Below are 16,663 nucleotides of genomic sequence, written 5' to 3'. Positions count from 1 at the left end.
AAGGGCGTTAATTGAGAAATTTATTTGCTACAGATATTTAATGGGATATAAGTGCACTGAATGTATGTGTGTGCACGCCATTGAGAATGCCTGTTTACGAATATAAAATATATGTCTATGCAAATATAATTTAATTGATTATTTGCGTATATATATTTCTGTGTCTATATAGCTGTGTATGTGAGAAGGAAAGATATAGATAAACAGATAGTAGGAGAGAGGGAGATATATGTACCGACATAGTGTATGTGAGTGAGAGAGAGATAGAGAGAAATAGAGAGAGAGATAGAGAGAAATAGAGAGAGAGATAGAGAGAAATAGAGAGAGAGAGAGTGATAGTGGGAAGGAGAGAGATAGAGGGAGAGAGAATAGAGTTGTATGTGTATATGCATAAACATTTTGAAGTGCATAACTGCTGTGTGTGAGCTTATGTTGTTTGGAAACTGTATTTCATGATACACATGAATAAATATACGTACACACCCACCCACACACAAACATACATACACACATACACACACACATACACACACACACAAACAAACACATACACACACACACGTACGTAAATTTTATGTGTATATACACACACACACACTCACAGAAAGAGAGAGGGAGAGAGAGAGAGAGAGAGAGAGAGAGAGAGAGAGAGAGAGAGAAAGAGAAAGAGGGGTGTGTATGTGTGTGTGTGCGCGCTTTTACGTAAGTAAGAATCTGTATATATTTGTATTTATAATTTAATATGAGCGGTTATAATTTTCAGAAAATTCATGCATAATACATCTGCAAATACGATCTATGATAAAGAAAATTAAACAGAAATATACGCGGTTATCGAACACCAAATCCGACGTATGCCGCAGGATTCTGCTACCAATTACACCCGAGTGGATTTTTTAATAAGTTAAACGGTGTATAATTATAAATGTTTCCCTCACTAAAATTCCATAACCCTTGTCTATGAAACAAAGTTTGTAGTATTTGTTAGCCCATAACACCCAAACTATATCTGTTTATAATAGGCTAAAGGTTTACTCCTAGACTGAAAGGGGCATCATTGCTATCCTGCTAATACCTATTAAATCGAAACGACGTGTAATGACTGCTCAACTTTTGATCAAAAAAAAAAAAATGGGTGGGGGAAAAAAAAAGATGTTTTCTTACTGGTCTATCAATTCTAGAGAATGTTTCGTTATTGAGATTATCTCCCTTCAGAATTGGAGTCGCTCGTTACGGCCGCCCTCCAATCATTTGCTTACTTTCCATTGAAGTGAAGATAATTTCAACAAAACAACATCTTATCTTATACAACATCTTACACTTGTTTGAGTCTTTTGACTGCGACCATTTGCCGGCATTTAGTCGAGCAAATCGAGCCCAGGACTTATTCTCTGTAAGCCTAGCAATTATTCTATCAGACACTTTTTTTCCGAGCCGCTAAGTTACGGGGACTTAAACAAACCAGCATCAGTTGTCAATCGATGTGGTGGTGGTGGTGGGGGGGGGGGGGGCAAACACATACACACATATACATTTCGGTGCGAATGGATATATATATGCAAATCCAATAGGGGTCTTAAAAGACATGTTAGGATCCACAATGAGCAGGACTTAGCAGCAGGAATCGGTTGTACAAATCAGAGGTGCAATCTGTGTGGGTGTTTTTTCAAAACATTGTCTGGTTTAAAAAGCCACATCAGACGCCATGAAAGGGCTAAGGTGTAGGTGCAGTAGGTGGTCAAACTCCGTGTAAGGATTAGACAACCACCATATATATATATATATATATATATATATATATATATATATATATATATATATATATATATATATATATATAACTTATGCATATTCATATGTACACATATTTAGGAACATATATCTATATAGAAAGAAATGTTAAATTTAATTTTCAATATAATATATTCGATGTAAATGCTATAAAACACTAGTTCTGTTTCGTATTAAAACATTAAACTGTGTACATATATTTGAAGTTACTGGCTTAACATATCTCACAATATTGAGTAATAAATATAAGCAAAAATGAAATATAACGACTTCAATAATATGAACAGATTTTTCGTTCTCAAAAATCTTGAAAACTGTTGGTACGTAACGCAAATTACATAAGCTATCGAAAAATGATCTTCGAATGTCATATATTGATAATCATGTATCGATAATCAATATATAATATATACACACGCAAAAATATATATCTATATATATGACGAAGGCTGGAGGGTATATCAGCCGAAACGTTGTGTTAACAACAAACAAGATGAGGACAGATATCCGTCAAATGTAAATAATGTAAATAATGTAAATAATTCCTCATCTCTTAAATATAGAACTATACATAAATATGTATGTATATATGTGTGTGTGTGCGTTTGGTTGTGTATAAACGAAAACGGAATAGCTTATGGCCTTCATACCTTTGTTTGTGCATTATAGCTTTACAGCCGTTTCTGATATGCATTTTGAGTGCGTCCATCATTCCTTTTACTCGATCGATCGATTTACCGATTGAAAACATATAGTAAACAGCTATTGGAATGCCATTTTCTTGGAGTCGGACACAATAATCGCCAAACTAAATGTATATAGAGGAAAAAGTAGAGAAAAAGAGAAGAAAAGGAATATATATATACGTTACAGACTTCATAAAGGGATAGCAAATTACTATGAAAGTACTGGTTAGTTACCTATAAAAAGAATGTTGAAAGTTGCAGTTAATAGCGAACTGTATGTTTACTATATAAACAGTGGTTAATATATATATATATTACAATACAATAGGAAAAGAGAGAGATAATTAATAATGGGTTTCTGTATATATCTAAAACTACTATGTCAAGTTTCTCTGAATGATATGTATTTCGTAATGATAAAATTAGATAAAAAAATCAAACCTTTTCGCAAATGAATATATTCAGCATTTATAAGTTGCTGAGTATCAACTAGGTAATATAAATTCTACAACAATCAAGCTCATATATCTTAAGGTTTCCAGAAGACAACCAGCATAATATCTTTTCCCTCTATACTATCATAATATATCAACCTCTGTGCCTACGAACTAATTAAGAACAATACCAGCCATGTCGAAGCACAGCTGATTCAGTATCGTCACTTAGGTTAATCATCGCTTCATGCATCATCTTCATCCGGTTCAATATACCTTACGCGTATAAAGACATCCACATATACATACTGATATATACGCACACACGATCCTCACTTCCTTATAGGTCGCCATCGAATTCAATGAGAGTGAAGATTTTCCCTTTCAATTGTGGATCATTTGATGACTGCACATTTCAATCTATCTTCGCATTGAATTGCGGATCCTTTGAAGATCTTCCTTCTTAAAGAGTAGTGGTAACTGATGATACATGCGCCCAGGCAGCTGTATAATTCATAATGTCTACTTAGTACATCTACCGTGTGCCCCCATAATATAGTTAAGTGCGAGAAAAGGTGGGGTTTTATCGTGGTAGTTGTGTGAATTAATCAAAACGGCTGTAACTGTAACAATCACTCGTGAAATAAAATAAATTACATTACATGAGAAAACACATGTGCAATGCCATTTTAGAAGGATCGGAGGGATGTTGAAATGAATATAAATATATATGAGCGAAGACATATTTCTATATGAGCGAAGACATATTTCTATATATGAATACATCAACATATCAATATTTGAATTAATATATACACAGTAAAAAATTATTTTGCATAAACAATACAATATATATGTACACACACACACACACACACAGACATACACACACATATATATGCATACGTATGCATGAAGAAGAGGAGTCTGTCTGTATGTTTCTCTGTTTATATATATATATATATATATATATATATATATATATATATATATATATATATATATATATATATATGTGTGTGTGTGTGTGTGTGTGTGTGTGTGTGTGTGTGTGTGTGTGTAGATAGATAGATAGATAGATAGATAGAGAGAGAGAGAGAGAGAGAGAGAGAGATAAAGAAAGAGAGCGAGAAATAGAGAGAGAGAGAGGAAGCGATAGAGAGAGTTTGTGTCATGGAGTCACGTTGCACAGTGGTTATCGTGTAAACCTAATGGCAAGGACAGTCTGGTTTCCAATGATGGACCCCGTAATGTATTCTGTTCTTGAGCAAAATACTTCAGTTCACGTTGTTCCAGTTGACGCAGCCGGCAAACATCTTTAACTACGCGAGGGACCGAGGTCCCGTCCGTATTAGACTAAAAATTCAGGAAAACTCCTGAAGAACTACGTTGCGTGGAAACAATTGTAGTGATTAAAAATAAATGTCCAAACATATTCATTCTTATTGACTCTAATTTTTTCATATAACATATATTTACATATATATATGTGTGTGTGTGTGTGAATAGTCATTTTCATATATATGCACATATAAATATAGAATTACGCATACGTATATGTATACACAATATGTAAATATGTCTATGTACGTGTTATTTCTTTACTACCCACAAGGGGCTACACATAGAGGGGACAAACAAGGACAGACAAACGGATTAAATCGATGATATCGACCCCAGTGCGTAACTGGTACTTATTTAATCGACCCCGAAAGGATGAAAGGCAAAGTCGACCTAGGCGGAATTTGAACTCAGAACGTAGCGGGCAGACGAAATACCGCTAAGCATTTCGCCCGGTGTGCTAACGGTTCTGCCAGCTCGCCGCCATGTCTATGTCTGTGTACGATTTCAAATGTATGCGTGTGTGGATGCGCGTGCGTGTATGAAATTTTGGGACAAAACAGTAGGCTTGAGGAAAGTATGTAAAATGGGAACTTTTTCAAAATACCTCCGCCACTTACATTGAGTTTCTTGTGTTTGTTCTATGAACGGCAACAATATTACACCGAGGGTGGGAGGTAATAAAAACCCACGAAAACCAACAGATATAAAAAGAAAAAAGAAAAAAAATTGAAGCAAATGTATTAGATATGAAAATGCAAGAAACTAACAAGTGTTCATATGTATATATATATATATATATATATATATATACACCAACCTCACGAGATACACACACAAACATTGAAACGCATGCACAAACATACGCACGCACGCACGAATATTTGTGTATTCCATATTTATATGTGTATTCCATTTTGAAATTTTGTATCAATGACGTCTCAAATCTACGTATAAACGAAGAGAATTTAGCATAATTCTTTTTTTAGAGCGAGTTAGAACATTCCATTCCATAAGTTTCGCATTCTGTTTTTACACAACTTTCTGACAAGTGTCTTTGCTTCAAAACTAAGCTTTTGAATAGCTCTTGTAGTATGTTCAGCTAATGAAAGAACACACATATACGCATTATTATTATTATTATTATTTTTATTATTATTATTATTATTATTATTATTATTATTATTATTATTATTGTTATTATTATCATTAGGTTCTGTGTATATACAGATTTTAACTTCAAATATGTGTTTGTGTATTTTAGATTCCATTGCATACCGCGTTAGAATATTTCAATATATGAACGGGTTTTACAGAGGACTGCGATTGCTATGGATTGCACAGGTGTATTCTAGCGAAGTATAATTACTATAATTAGCGTACATTGCATTTACAGGTTCCCTAAACATTCAGAACATAAAAGAATTTCTATTCAATGTTTAGAATAGATTTGAAATATCTTAGACATACATACACATAGACACACATGCACTCACAAACAGAGTAATATATATATATGTATATATATATATATATATATATATATATATATATATATATATATATATATATATACACATACATGCATACCTATAAATATTTGTGTGTGTGTGTTTGTATATAGATATATACATATATCAATAAACATATGTGTATATATATATATATATATATATATATATATATATATATATATATATATATATATATATATATATACATGCGAGCTTGCAGTAACACATGCATATATACATCATGTATATATGCATGATTGTGTTTGTGTGTGTGTATGAGTGTGCTTGCGCGTGCGTGTGTATGCGTGTGTGTGTGTGTGTGTGTGTGTGTTTGTGTGTGTGTGTTTGTGTGTGTGCATACGGTATGTATGTCTTTATTCGAGTGACTCCTTGCTTGAGCATATATGTATGGTATATGTGTATTTATGAGCGTGGTTGGTTTTGAGTGCGTGTGTCTTTTGTGTGTCGTTTTGAAATGAACAGCATTAGGAAAAGAAACACAACTTCCAGAAACATGTATTAAGTGAATTCTTCATTTTCTGCTGGTAATAATTAGGGAATAGGAAATGTATGCAAATTTATTGAGGCTTAAATTATTATATAATTATTTAAATCAATAATGTGTAATTATATGTTAGGTACTGAAGAATTTATATTATATTCAGAAAGCCCTGTCCTTAAGAATGAGTCATCGTACAAATCAATCTATACAACTAAAAGTTTGTATACTTTAAGCGAAGTACGGAACTTCGAAGCAAAGTGCCGCAGAAATGGTTCTCTTTTTCGACGCGTGATCACGTGAATATGATAGTTGGTATTTTAGTTTCTATATTCTAATCATCACGCATAGCTAGGTTACTCTTTCTTGTCCTTGTTGCTCACTCGCTCACCCATGTACACACACAATGCGTTATGCTGTAAATGTATGTATAGATATATTGTGAATCATTTGATTCGAATGAATATGCAAGCACGTACACTATACATGTATTGAATGATTGAATATGTTTTCAGCTATCGGTATCCAGTATCCACACGCATGCACGCATACACGTAAAAATGTATGAAAACAAATCGATGTACATGAAGTCAGCAGAATACATCTTAAATTTAATCAAATGTAATTCACAAAGTGCTTTATATATTCACACACACACACGCACACGCACACGCACAAGCACACACACACACACACATACACACACACACACACACACATATATGTATGTATGTTGTATGTATGTATTTATGCATGTTTGTATGTATGTATGTATGTATATAAATATATGTGTGTGTATGTGTTTGTATGTGTGTGTGTATAAATATTTAGTATTCTCTTGGAACTTGTAGAAAACAACGAAAATCTACATATGGTCGTATTCCATAGCGATGAAAATTTATTGAGAATACTGAATACACTAGGGCATCAAGCTTCGGATTTCACAGCTTTAATCAACTGGAGTTACTCAACCCGCACGCGAACGCAGAAAACATTTTAAAAGATGTTTTATGTTGAATTCTCCATTCTATGGAAATTTCTTCTTTAATGCAGCTAAAATACTGTCTCTAATTAGGTAGCATTTTCTAAGAAACTTTTGTTACCATGAACTTTTGAATACTCATAAATTCAAAAGAAGGTACTCATGTTTAGATAATATCACTTTCAATAATCCAGGCTACAACATAATCCTTTCTACTAACCTGAACTTTTGTGGAGGGAACTAGGCGATTACTTGATCGCAGCGTTTCACTGGTACTTAATTTATCGACCTGTAAAGGATGAAAGGAAAAGTCGACCACGGCGGAGTTTGAAATCAGAAGGTAATGGCGGACGAAATACCGCCAAGCATTTTGGACAGCGTGGCAACGATTCTGCAAGCTCACTGTCTTGCAGGAGACAACAAAATGGAACGTGCAATAACATCACAATTCCCTTACGAACGTTCTGCATCCCTAAGGTCCTGGTCTATTACACCACCCGATCTCATCATGAGACCCTATATCTGCACCGATGATTCCCACAGCGTAAGATCAGCGGGAGCTCTTCCTCCTCATCTCGCTTTACCTGGAGATATTGGAGCAAAAGCGAATGATTTCTTCAAAGTGACATGGAATATTTTTCATAGAGCCCTGCTTATTCGCACGTGTTCATAAAAATAGCACAAGCCACACCATTCTGCAGTTTATCTGTATGAAAACCTAGCTGTTATATCGTTGTCATCGAATATGTATCCTGTTAATGAACTTTTAAATAATGGCTGCTGGTAGACAGAAAAACCATCCTATCTCTCATTGGTAAATGCACAATTTCAAAGTTGCTGGGTAAGGAACATATTTTTGCAAAGAGCATGTTCATTTCTTCTCCGCCTATCTTGTGCCAACTAAGATAGTAATGCAAGATATGCGCTGTCTTAGGTTTATAGACGGAGAAAACTCCACGTATCTATCTCTGCTTGATACACAAAGTGATATGTAACATGATACAAGCATTTTAATCATCCTACTCCGCAGGGGCTTTGCAAATGATGCCGCTGAATTCTTAAATGTTGCATTGCAGCGACTAATTGCGTAAACTAAACCATTTTTACTATCCCATAGAACATATACGAAATCAAGTATGGTTGCTATTTTGTCAGTGCACGCACGTAAAATGATCTAACAAATGGAGTTTCAAATATTTTCAGCTAAAAGTAATTTTATATTGTTTTTAAACCTCCATGCATACCAAGAGTATGTCTGCGTCTGCGTGGCTTTAATAAAATGGAGCGGAGTCAACAAGTCATCAAATGTTTACATCGCCAGCAGAATATCTTGGTTTCCCTTTCCGTTCATACAACTACACATACGCGCCTGCACACACACAAACACCAATACACAGGCACAGAGCACAAACGCGCACACACGCATCCACAAACGGTTACATACATACGTACATACATACATACATACATACATACATGCATACATACATGTGTATGTTGAACTTGCAAATACCATGGAGTAATATGAACATATGACGTCATGTATTCAGCTTGCTTACAGCTGAACTTGAATTTCTGTACTTGCCAGGTCATTTTTTTTTACCCAAAGTGATGTATTCGATGAAATTTTTGTGAGCAAGAGTACCAGTTACCCATGCTCTTTGGCATCAGTGTCATCGAAGACGTTGCTGTTACAATGCTGAGAAAATAAAAAAGAGTCGACATCCACGCATCACAAGCAATGGTTTAACAATTTCGCCATACCACCAAACTGGATGACTGCCAAAGCTGATTTAAGCAGTATTTGATCTCAAAGAGCTCAGCAAGTCGTCACACGTAACACGAGACATTCCATTCAAAGCATCATCCAATATGCCAAATCGCCATCAATAAGAGAAAATCGGCTGCATCATGCGATGGCATTTCAGTGCGACGGCACGCAGTGCATTATGTTATTTCACAGGAACTTCTATTCAATAGTTATTAATTGGACGAATCGCATTAAACTAGCATATTTCTTTAGCCACCCATGTTTTATATATATATATATATATATATATATATATATATATATATATATATATATATATATATATATATATATATATTATTGTTTCATCAGTATATATCACCGGAACTGATCATTAGAATTTGAAGGAAAATGGATTTATGAACTGTGAAAAAAAAATCGTAATATGAGCGCTAGCTACTTCATTCTCTAAGCCGAAACAAATGATCATTAAATAATTAGCATGAATATACATGACCCGTACTTTTAATTAACAATTTTATGGCACTATTTCACACTGAGTAATCAAAAAACTTCATAACAACTACAGGCATATTTCTGAATTATTACAAATATCCTAATCGACTAAGGAATCAGATATCCTATTATGGTGGATGCTTACACATAGGATTTATAATAACAGTTGGATTATTTTTCCACGAAGTATAGTAAGATAAAAACTTATCTGGAATTGTGAAAAACCTGTTAAATGTTTGATACATTTTTGCACTGTTTTTCATATTTAATTAGTGTCAGGTTATTACATTCTCTTCGTTATCTCTGCGACCGTTTTCACAGGATTAATCATTCAAATTATAGTTGTTTTCAATATTAATAAAATGATATAGGCTTTACTGCAAGTAAGCTTGCGTGCAAATTTCAAGTATCATCCTCGTTCGCTATTAATTTCCGAATAGAGCCTCAACAGAATGTCATCAATAAAGGCCTTATCTTATATCGTTTCTATATATATATATCGTATACTCCATAACCAGTGTATGAGTTGAAGACAACGGGGCCCGCCTTTACAGCTCTTAGATTATGAGTATTTACTAAGAATCCAAATATCATGTAATCCAGATGTGTGAGTCTAAAACTAATAATAATTTGCACTGTTAACCACTTTGATATTTACATATTAAAGTAGAAAAGCAATTGGAGAAATAATATACATATTGCATATTCGGTTTGCAGTTAGTAAACGCATATTATACAAATTTTAGTAATGGTGGCGATCTCGTAGAATTGTTAGCCCGTTGGATAAAAAAATGCTTTCTTTCGCCTTTATGTTCTGAGTTCAAATTACTCCAGTCAAAATTAAGTACTAATTCAGAACTGGGGCTAGGTTAATCGACTAGGCTCCTCCCCATAATTTCAAGCCTTGTGCCTAGCTCAGTAAAATTTCTTTCAAATCTAGTCTTTATTTTAACAATATTAATCCTGTTCGATTGTGCATGTGCAGATAGAATGTATTTATATCACGATAATGGTTGCCTTGGTCAGGTGCCACTTATTCATTTAAAATATGTGACATTCAATTTGCAGGATGCAGTGTGAATAACTGCTCTCAATTAACTCTTCTACTCTAGATACAAGGCCCAAAATTTTGGAGGAGTGGGGGGAAAGTCGATAAGATCGACCCCAGTGTGCAACTGGTATTTACTTTATCGGCCCCGAGAGGATGAAAGGCAAAGTCAACCTCGAAGGTATTTGAACTCAGAACGTAAAAACAGACGAAATACCGCTAAGCATTTCGCCCGGCGCGCTAACGATTCTGCTAACTCGCTGCCTTACTGCTCCCAATTAACTGTAATAGACGTATGCCAGGAATGAATTCAAATACGCATACACTATATACGTTGAAACATTACAAAATTTGTCTTATAACTACAAGTAATGAATAAAGCAAATAATAGTTTCTAAGTCAGGCTCAGCGCCAGTAGTTTTGTCCGAAGTGGATGAATCGATATCACTAAGCACTGTACTTGAATTGTACTTCATTTTGTTGAAATTATGAAATTATGAAAGGAAAAATTTATCTCGGCAGGATGTGAACTCAGAACGGCAAGAGAAAGAAGAAATGCCGTAAAACATATTTCTTTCTGCCGATATAAAGGAGAAAACTAATAAACGACCTGTAAACCTTACCTGGCGGACACCATCAAGTGAGGTTTTTTTAGCGAACAGCAGATATCCTCAAATGATGTATCAGAAATTTTACACAGGTACGGCCATCATTAAAGGAAAGTAAAATGTTTTACAGTGCTTGACGATAACGAAATCGTAAATTTTCTAGCATGAGAGACTACCAATTTGTACATATTCAAAATGAAAATAGATATGAAAATTAACCTTACGTAAAAGAAATGTGTTTTACCCGTTTCGCACACATGTTCATGTAACCCGCTCCCGCTGTTTACGGGTTAATTTATAAATAACAGTTTGGGTATGGAAGACAAAATATGTATACAAGTATACACGCAAAACAAAGAGAAAGCAAAGGGTGGAAGGGTATAGACTTTTAGATGATGAATTTTTAAGCATTATATATATATATATATATATATATATATATATATATATATATATATATATATATATATATATATACATATATATATATATATATATATATATATATATATATATATATATATATATATATATATATATATATATATATATATATATATACCAATTTCTGTTGAGTTGATCCTTTACCTTGTTCAGAATTCTACAAGTGACGGAGAAAACTGTATTATTTCATTATAATTGGACATCAATGGACATCAAAATTGTATTTGTATGTTTTGTGCAGTTCTAGGGTATAATGGCAGAAGAGCTCAAGTCCGCTTTTAAGCTATAACATTACAAATGGAACACACTACCTTGCTCATACGGATTGTAGTGAAATTGAATTGAATTCGCAATGCTTAATAAAACAGTCCTAGACAGGAATACTTTAGTGGGCACAACACGCGTTGTTAACAGATTTCCACGCAAAATAGAAAATTCATGCTGAAGAAATGCGTAATGTACTGAATATTATTGGAAGAAAATGCAAACGATATTCCCTTTTGAAAAACAGAAATGAAAATAATTTCAAAACGGGATAATGCAATGGTCCATTGTCAACGTACGGAGGAAACATCGACACCGATACAAGGGGTTAGCAGCAGATGCTATATCACTTTAGAAGGTCGCAGTTTTGAAACTCGTAGAAAAAAGAAGAAACAGCCACCCTATTGAAAATATAAACACAAAACCAGAAAGTAGAGATAAATATAAGCACATGTATATGTATATATATATATATATATATATATATATATATATATATATATATATATATACATATATGTATGTATGTATGTGTGTGTGTATGTATGTGTGTATGTATGTATGTGTGTGTATATATATATATATATATATATATATATATATATATATATATAGAGAGAGAGAGAGAGAGAGAGAGAGAGATAGAAATGTGTATATATTCCTGAAAACAATGAGAAAGGGACGAAAGACAGAGAGAGAAGAAACGTTGTGAAAATAGGTAGGTCTAAGTAGAAGTTATTAATTTACATAGCTTCAATCGCAATCATATATGTGTAAGAGTCTGTGTTTATAGTTGTAATGTTACAAGCACACAGAGACAAACTGTTATATATAGATATATACGTGTGTGTGTGTGTTTGTGTGTGTGTGTGTTTGTGTGTGTGTGTGTGTGTTTGGTATCTGCATGTACGCAAAATTGAGAAAACAACGGCGAAACATATGTATAGACATCAAAGAATTTGCAGATTATCAGAAAAACACTAGCATCCGTTTGTTATAATATTACTACAACATGAAAGGCTAAAATATATATACATCAATACAAATGTAGGCATGCAACTATATCTGTAAATATATGTATGTACATAATTATATATATATATACTGAAATATATAAATATACATATATATATATATATATATATATATATATATATATATATATATATATATATATATATATATATATATATATATATATATATATATATATATATATATATATATATATATATATATATATATATATATATATATATATATATATATATATATATATATATATATATATATATATATATATATATATATATATATATATATATATACACATACATATGTGTGTATCTGCATATAAAAATGCTTATGTACAAACATATGTGTCCAATTACATATACATAGACAATGTTATAAAAATAACAATAATTGTAAAACATGACTAGGAACTTTTCCCTTTGATCTGCTTGAATCTGATATTTCAAGAGCGACTCAAGTTTGTATGCAGAAAAGCCAGGAAATCAATATAGCACGCTGGACTACAAATTCGCAGAAACACTTCTACCGAGCTGCAGTTATAGACATCAGTATACACAAAAATGATATGTACTACACAGATATACAAATGCATATGCATATATATATATATATATATATATATATATATATATATATATATATATATATATATATATATATGCATATACCTGTGTATACCTGTGTATGTATCATTTTTATGTATAGTGATGTCTATAGCTAAACACATGCGCACACACAGACACGCACACACAGAGATACACATACATACACACACCCACACACATACATATATATATATGCATACACACACACAAATAGGTATATATATATATATATATATATATATATATATATATATATATATATATATATATATATATATGTATATATATATATATGTATATATATATATATATATATATATATATATATATATATATATATATATATATATATATATATATATATATATATATATATATATATATATATATATACATGTATATATAAACATATTGCACACATACAATTGCAGTCCTATATTCATAGCCAAACAGATACATTCGCGCATAGACACACATCCATTTATCCGTACGCGCAACATATATATGTGCGTGTTACACATGACATGTGGTATAGGTGTGTCTATGATTGTGTTTAGATATATATACACATAAACGCACGCATGTATAAATAGTTCAAGGCATAACCCAACCATCTCTATACTGACATAAACGTATACACGATGATATCTATGTTTATTTATATTGGCTGTGTGTCTATCTATCTATCTATCTATCTATCTATCTATCTATCTATCTATCTATCTATCTATTTATCTATCTATCTATCTATCTATCTATCTATCTATCATCATGGACGGACGGTAGACACATCGGCTCCCATGTAAGTTGCATTTTTCACCTCTTAAAAGACCTATTTTGTTTTAAAATTTTGTATAAGTTGTGTATAACACAAAATACTTCGTGAACATATATTTTTCAAATCGGAAATAGCTCTATTTAGAGCCTTATTTCCAAAAATTCAAACATATCTTCCTCGTTCCTAGCCATATTCTTTAAAACGAATATGGCTAAGGTTTTCAACGAGGCCGACTTCCCGCTCCTAATGCCAGAGGCGAAAACACTTAATGCCGTTCCGCATGAACGCAGACAAATGATGAAGAAGAGCAATGATTCTGAGTCAACTGCTGCTGCCTCAACCACCACCACTACCACCATCACGTGTACAAACTCTGCTGCTACAGCAGTCTTGCCTGCCACCGTCACCAGTGACAACAACAACAACAACGACAAAGACAACAACAACAACAGCAACAACAACGACAACGACACAAATGTCCTTGCTAACACGACCACTGTCCTCACCACTGCTACTACCAGTGACAATAACAACAGCAACAACAACAGGACACCGACCTTCAACACCAACACCACCACTACTTCGACAAACTCTGCCGCCACTACCACCACCTTTGAACCTGGCAGTACCAACACCACTGTCAATACCACCATCAACAACTACAAGACGAACAAGATAAACAACACCACAAACGCCACAAACAACATATCTGCCAGCATCACAAAAACAAATTTTGCCGATGCAACGAAAGAAAAAAGAACAATATTAACATTCACCCAAAAACAAATCAATGACACAAAATCCCTTCTCACGAAAGAAGGTGACACTGTACAAATACACATACCAAAAGCAATTATTGAAAATACAAACAAGAAGCACATATCATACAGACTTATCAACAAGAAAACGAAGCGACCGGAGAGTTTCTCCACCCAAAAAATTGAGATTTGTCTCAAACCGATATGGCCCTTTCAAAGTCATGTTACTTGGGGACGAAAATTTGCCACGGTCCTAGTACGCTTTAAGAGCGAACAGTTAGCGAAGGAATTTTCAACACTCTCTCTCCACACAGATGACTTGGTGATGATACCGAGTTATCTTGGACAGAGAGTGACGAAGGTGACAGTAAAGAATGTCCCTTCACAAGTGGAAACCCAGTGGATAGTAGGTTCTATATGCCTCGAAATGGAGGAGGCAAATATATTAGAAATTGCTACTGCAGAGGAGAAAAACTGGGAAGGGGGAAAAAAAGTCGAAGTCCTCCTCCATATCACTGAAGAGGAGTGCCAAAAGATCCCCACACACATCCAACTGGCAAAGGACCACAAGTTATATGTAGTGGTGGAAGGAAGGCGGCCACGTTGTTATGTATGCGGCAGCGAGGCACACCTCAAGGACAGTTGCCCAACCGCCGCCAACCAAAAAAAGCAACAAGGGCAACCACCAAAACCCGGAAAAAAAACCCTACTACCAACACCACCATCAACAATCAAAACAAGAGAAACACAAACAACACTGGCAACTGAGAAGACAACAGCATCTGCAAAAACAACAAGTGAGGAAGCAGGGGAAAAGAAAGAAAATTCCAAGACTGTTTCCCCCTCCCCCACATCACACACACCTCACACAAATAACAAGCCATCAGCACCAACAAAAACAGCAACACAACCACTCACACAAGCACACACAGACGCTCACAATTTGCCCCTACCCCCTTCCGATTCCTCAGAACCTTCGTCGGAAGATGAAAGTAATGAGGAATGGCAAATAGCCCAGAAAGGAAGGAGGAAGAGGAGCAAGAAAAGAAAAGCAAACACAAACAAAGCAGGGAGATACACAACTCCCGAAAACACTCCAGACACCAACACAAGCACACACAACTACAACACAAGCAACAAAACCCCAAAAGCAAGTACACACAGAATGCTCACTGCCATCAACACAAAAAACTCAGAGTTGATGGAATACATCAACACAAAAACAAACATAACAAACGAAGACATAAAAACCAGCAACCACCCATACACAACACCGCCAGAACACATCAAAATACTACACATAACACCAACCCTGCACCACACACTAAAATCTATTTTTCCAAAGGCAGTTGGCAAATGCCAAAAATACCTGGCGAAAAAACTATATAGTGATCTCCTCGAAGAAAACCCGAAGGAGGAGACACAAAAACTCTCAAACGGTAAGTGACTCTCTTTATAAAACTTTAACACTCAAATCAAAATGATGCTCAAGATTGGTTGTGTAAATGCGCGTGGCTTGGGGTCCCCTTGGAAACAAGGGTACCTCCTAAATGACATAAAGTCACATAAACTAGAAATCATAGCCATAAGCGAGACCAGACTCCATGATA

Source organism: Octopus bimaculoides, chromosome 13 (assembly GCF_046866305.1).
Source record: "Octopus bimaculoides isolate indiv1 chromosome 13, ASM4686630v1, whole genome shotgun sequence".
NCBI lineage: Eukaryota > Metazoa > Mollusca > Cephalopoda > Octopoda > Octopodidae > Octopus > Octopus bimaculoides.
Note: the sequence above shows the minus strand (reverse complement) of the source record.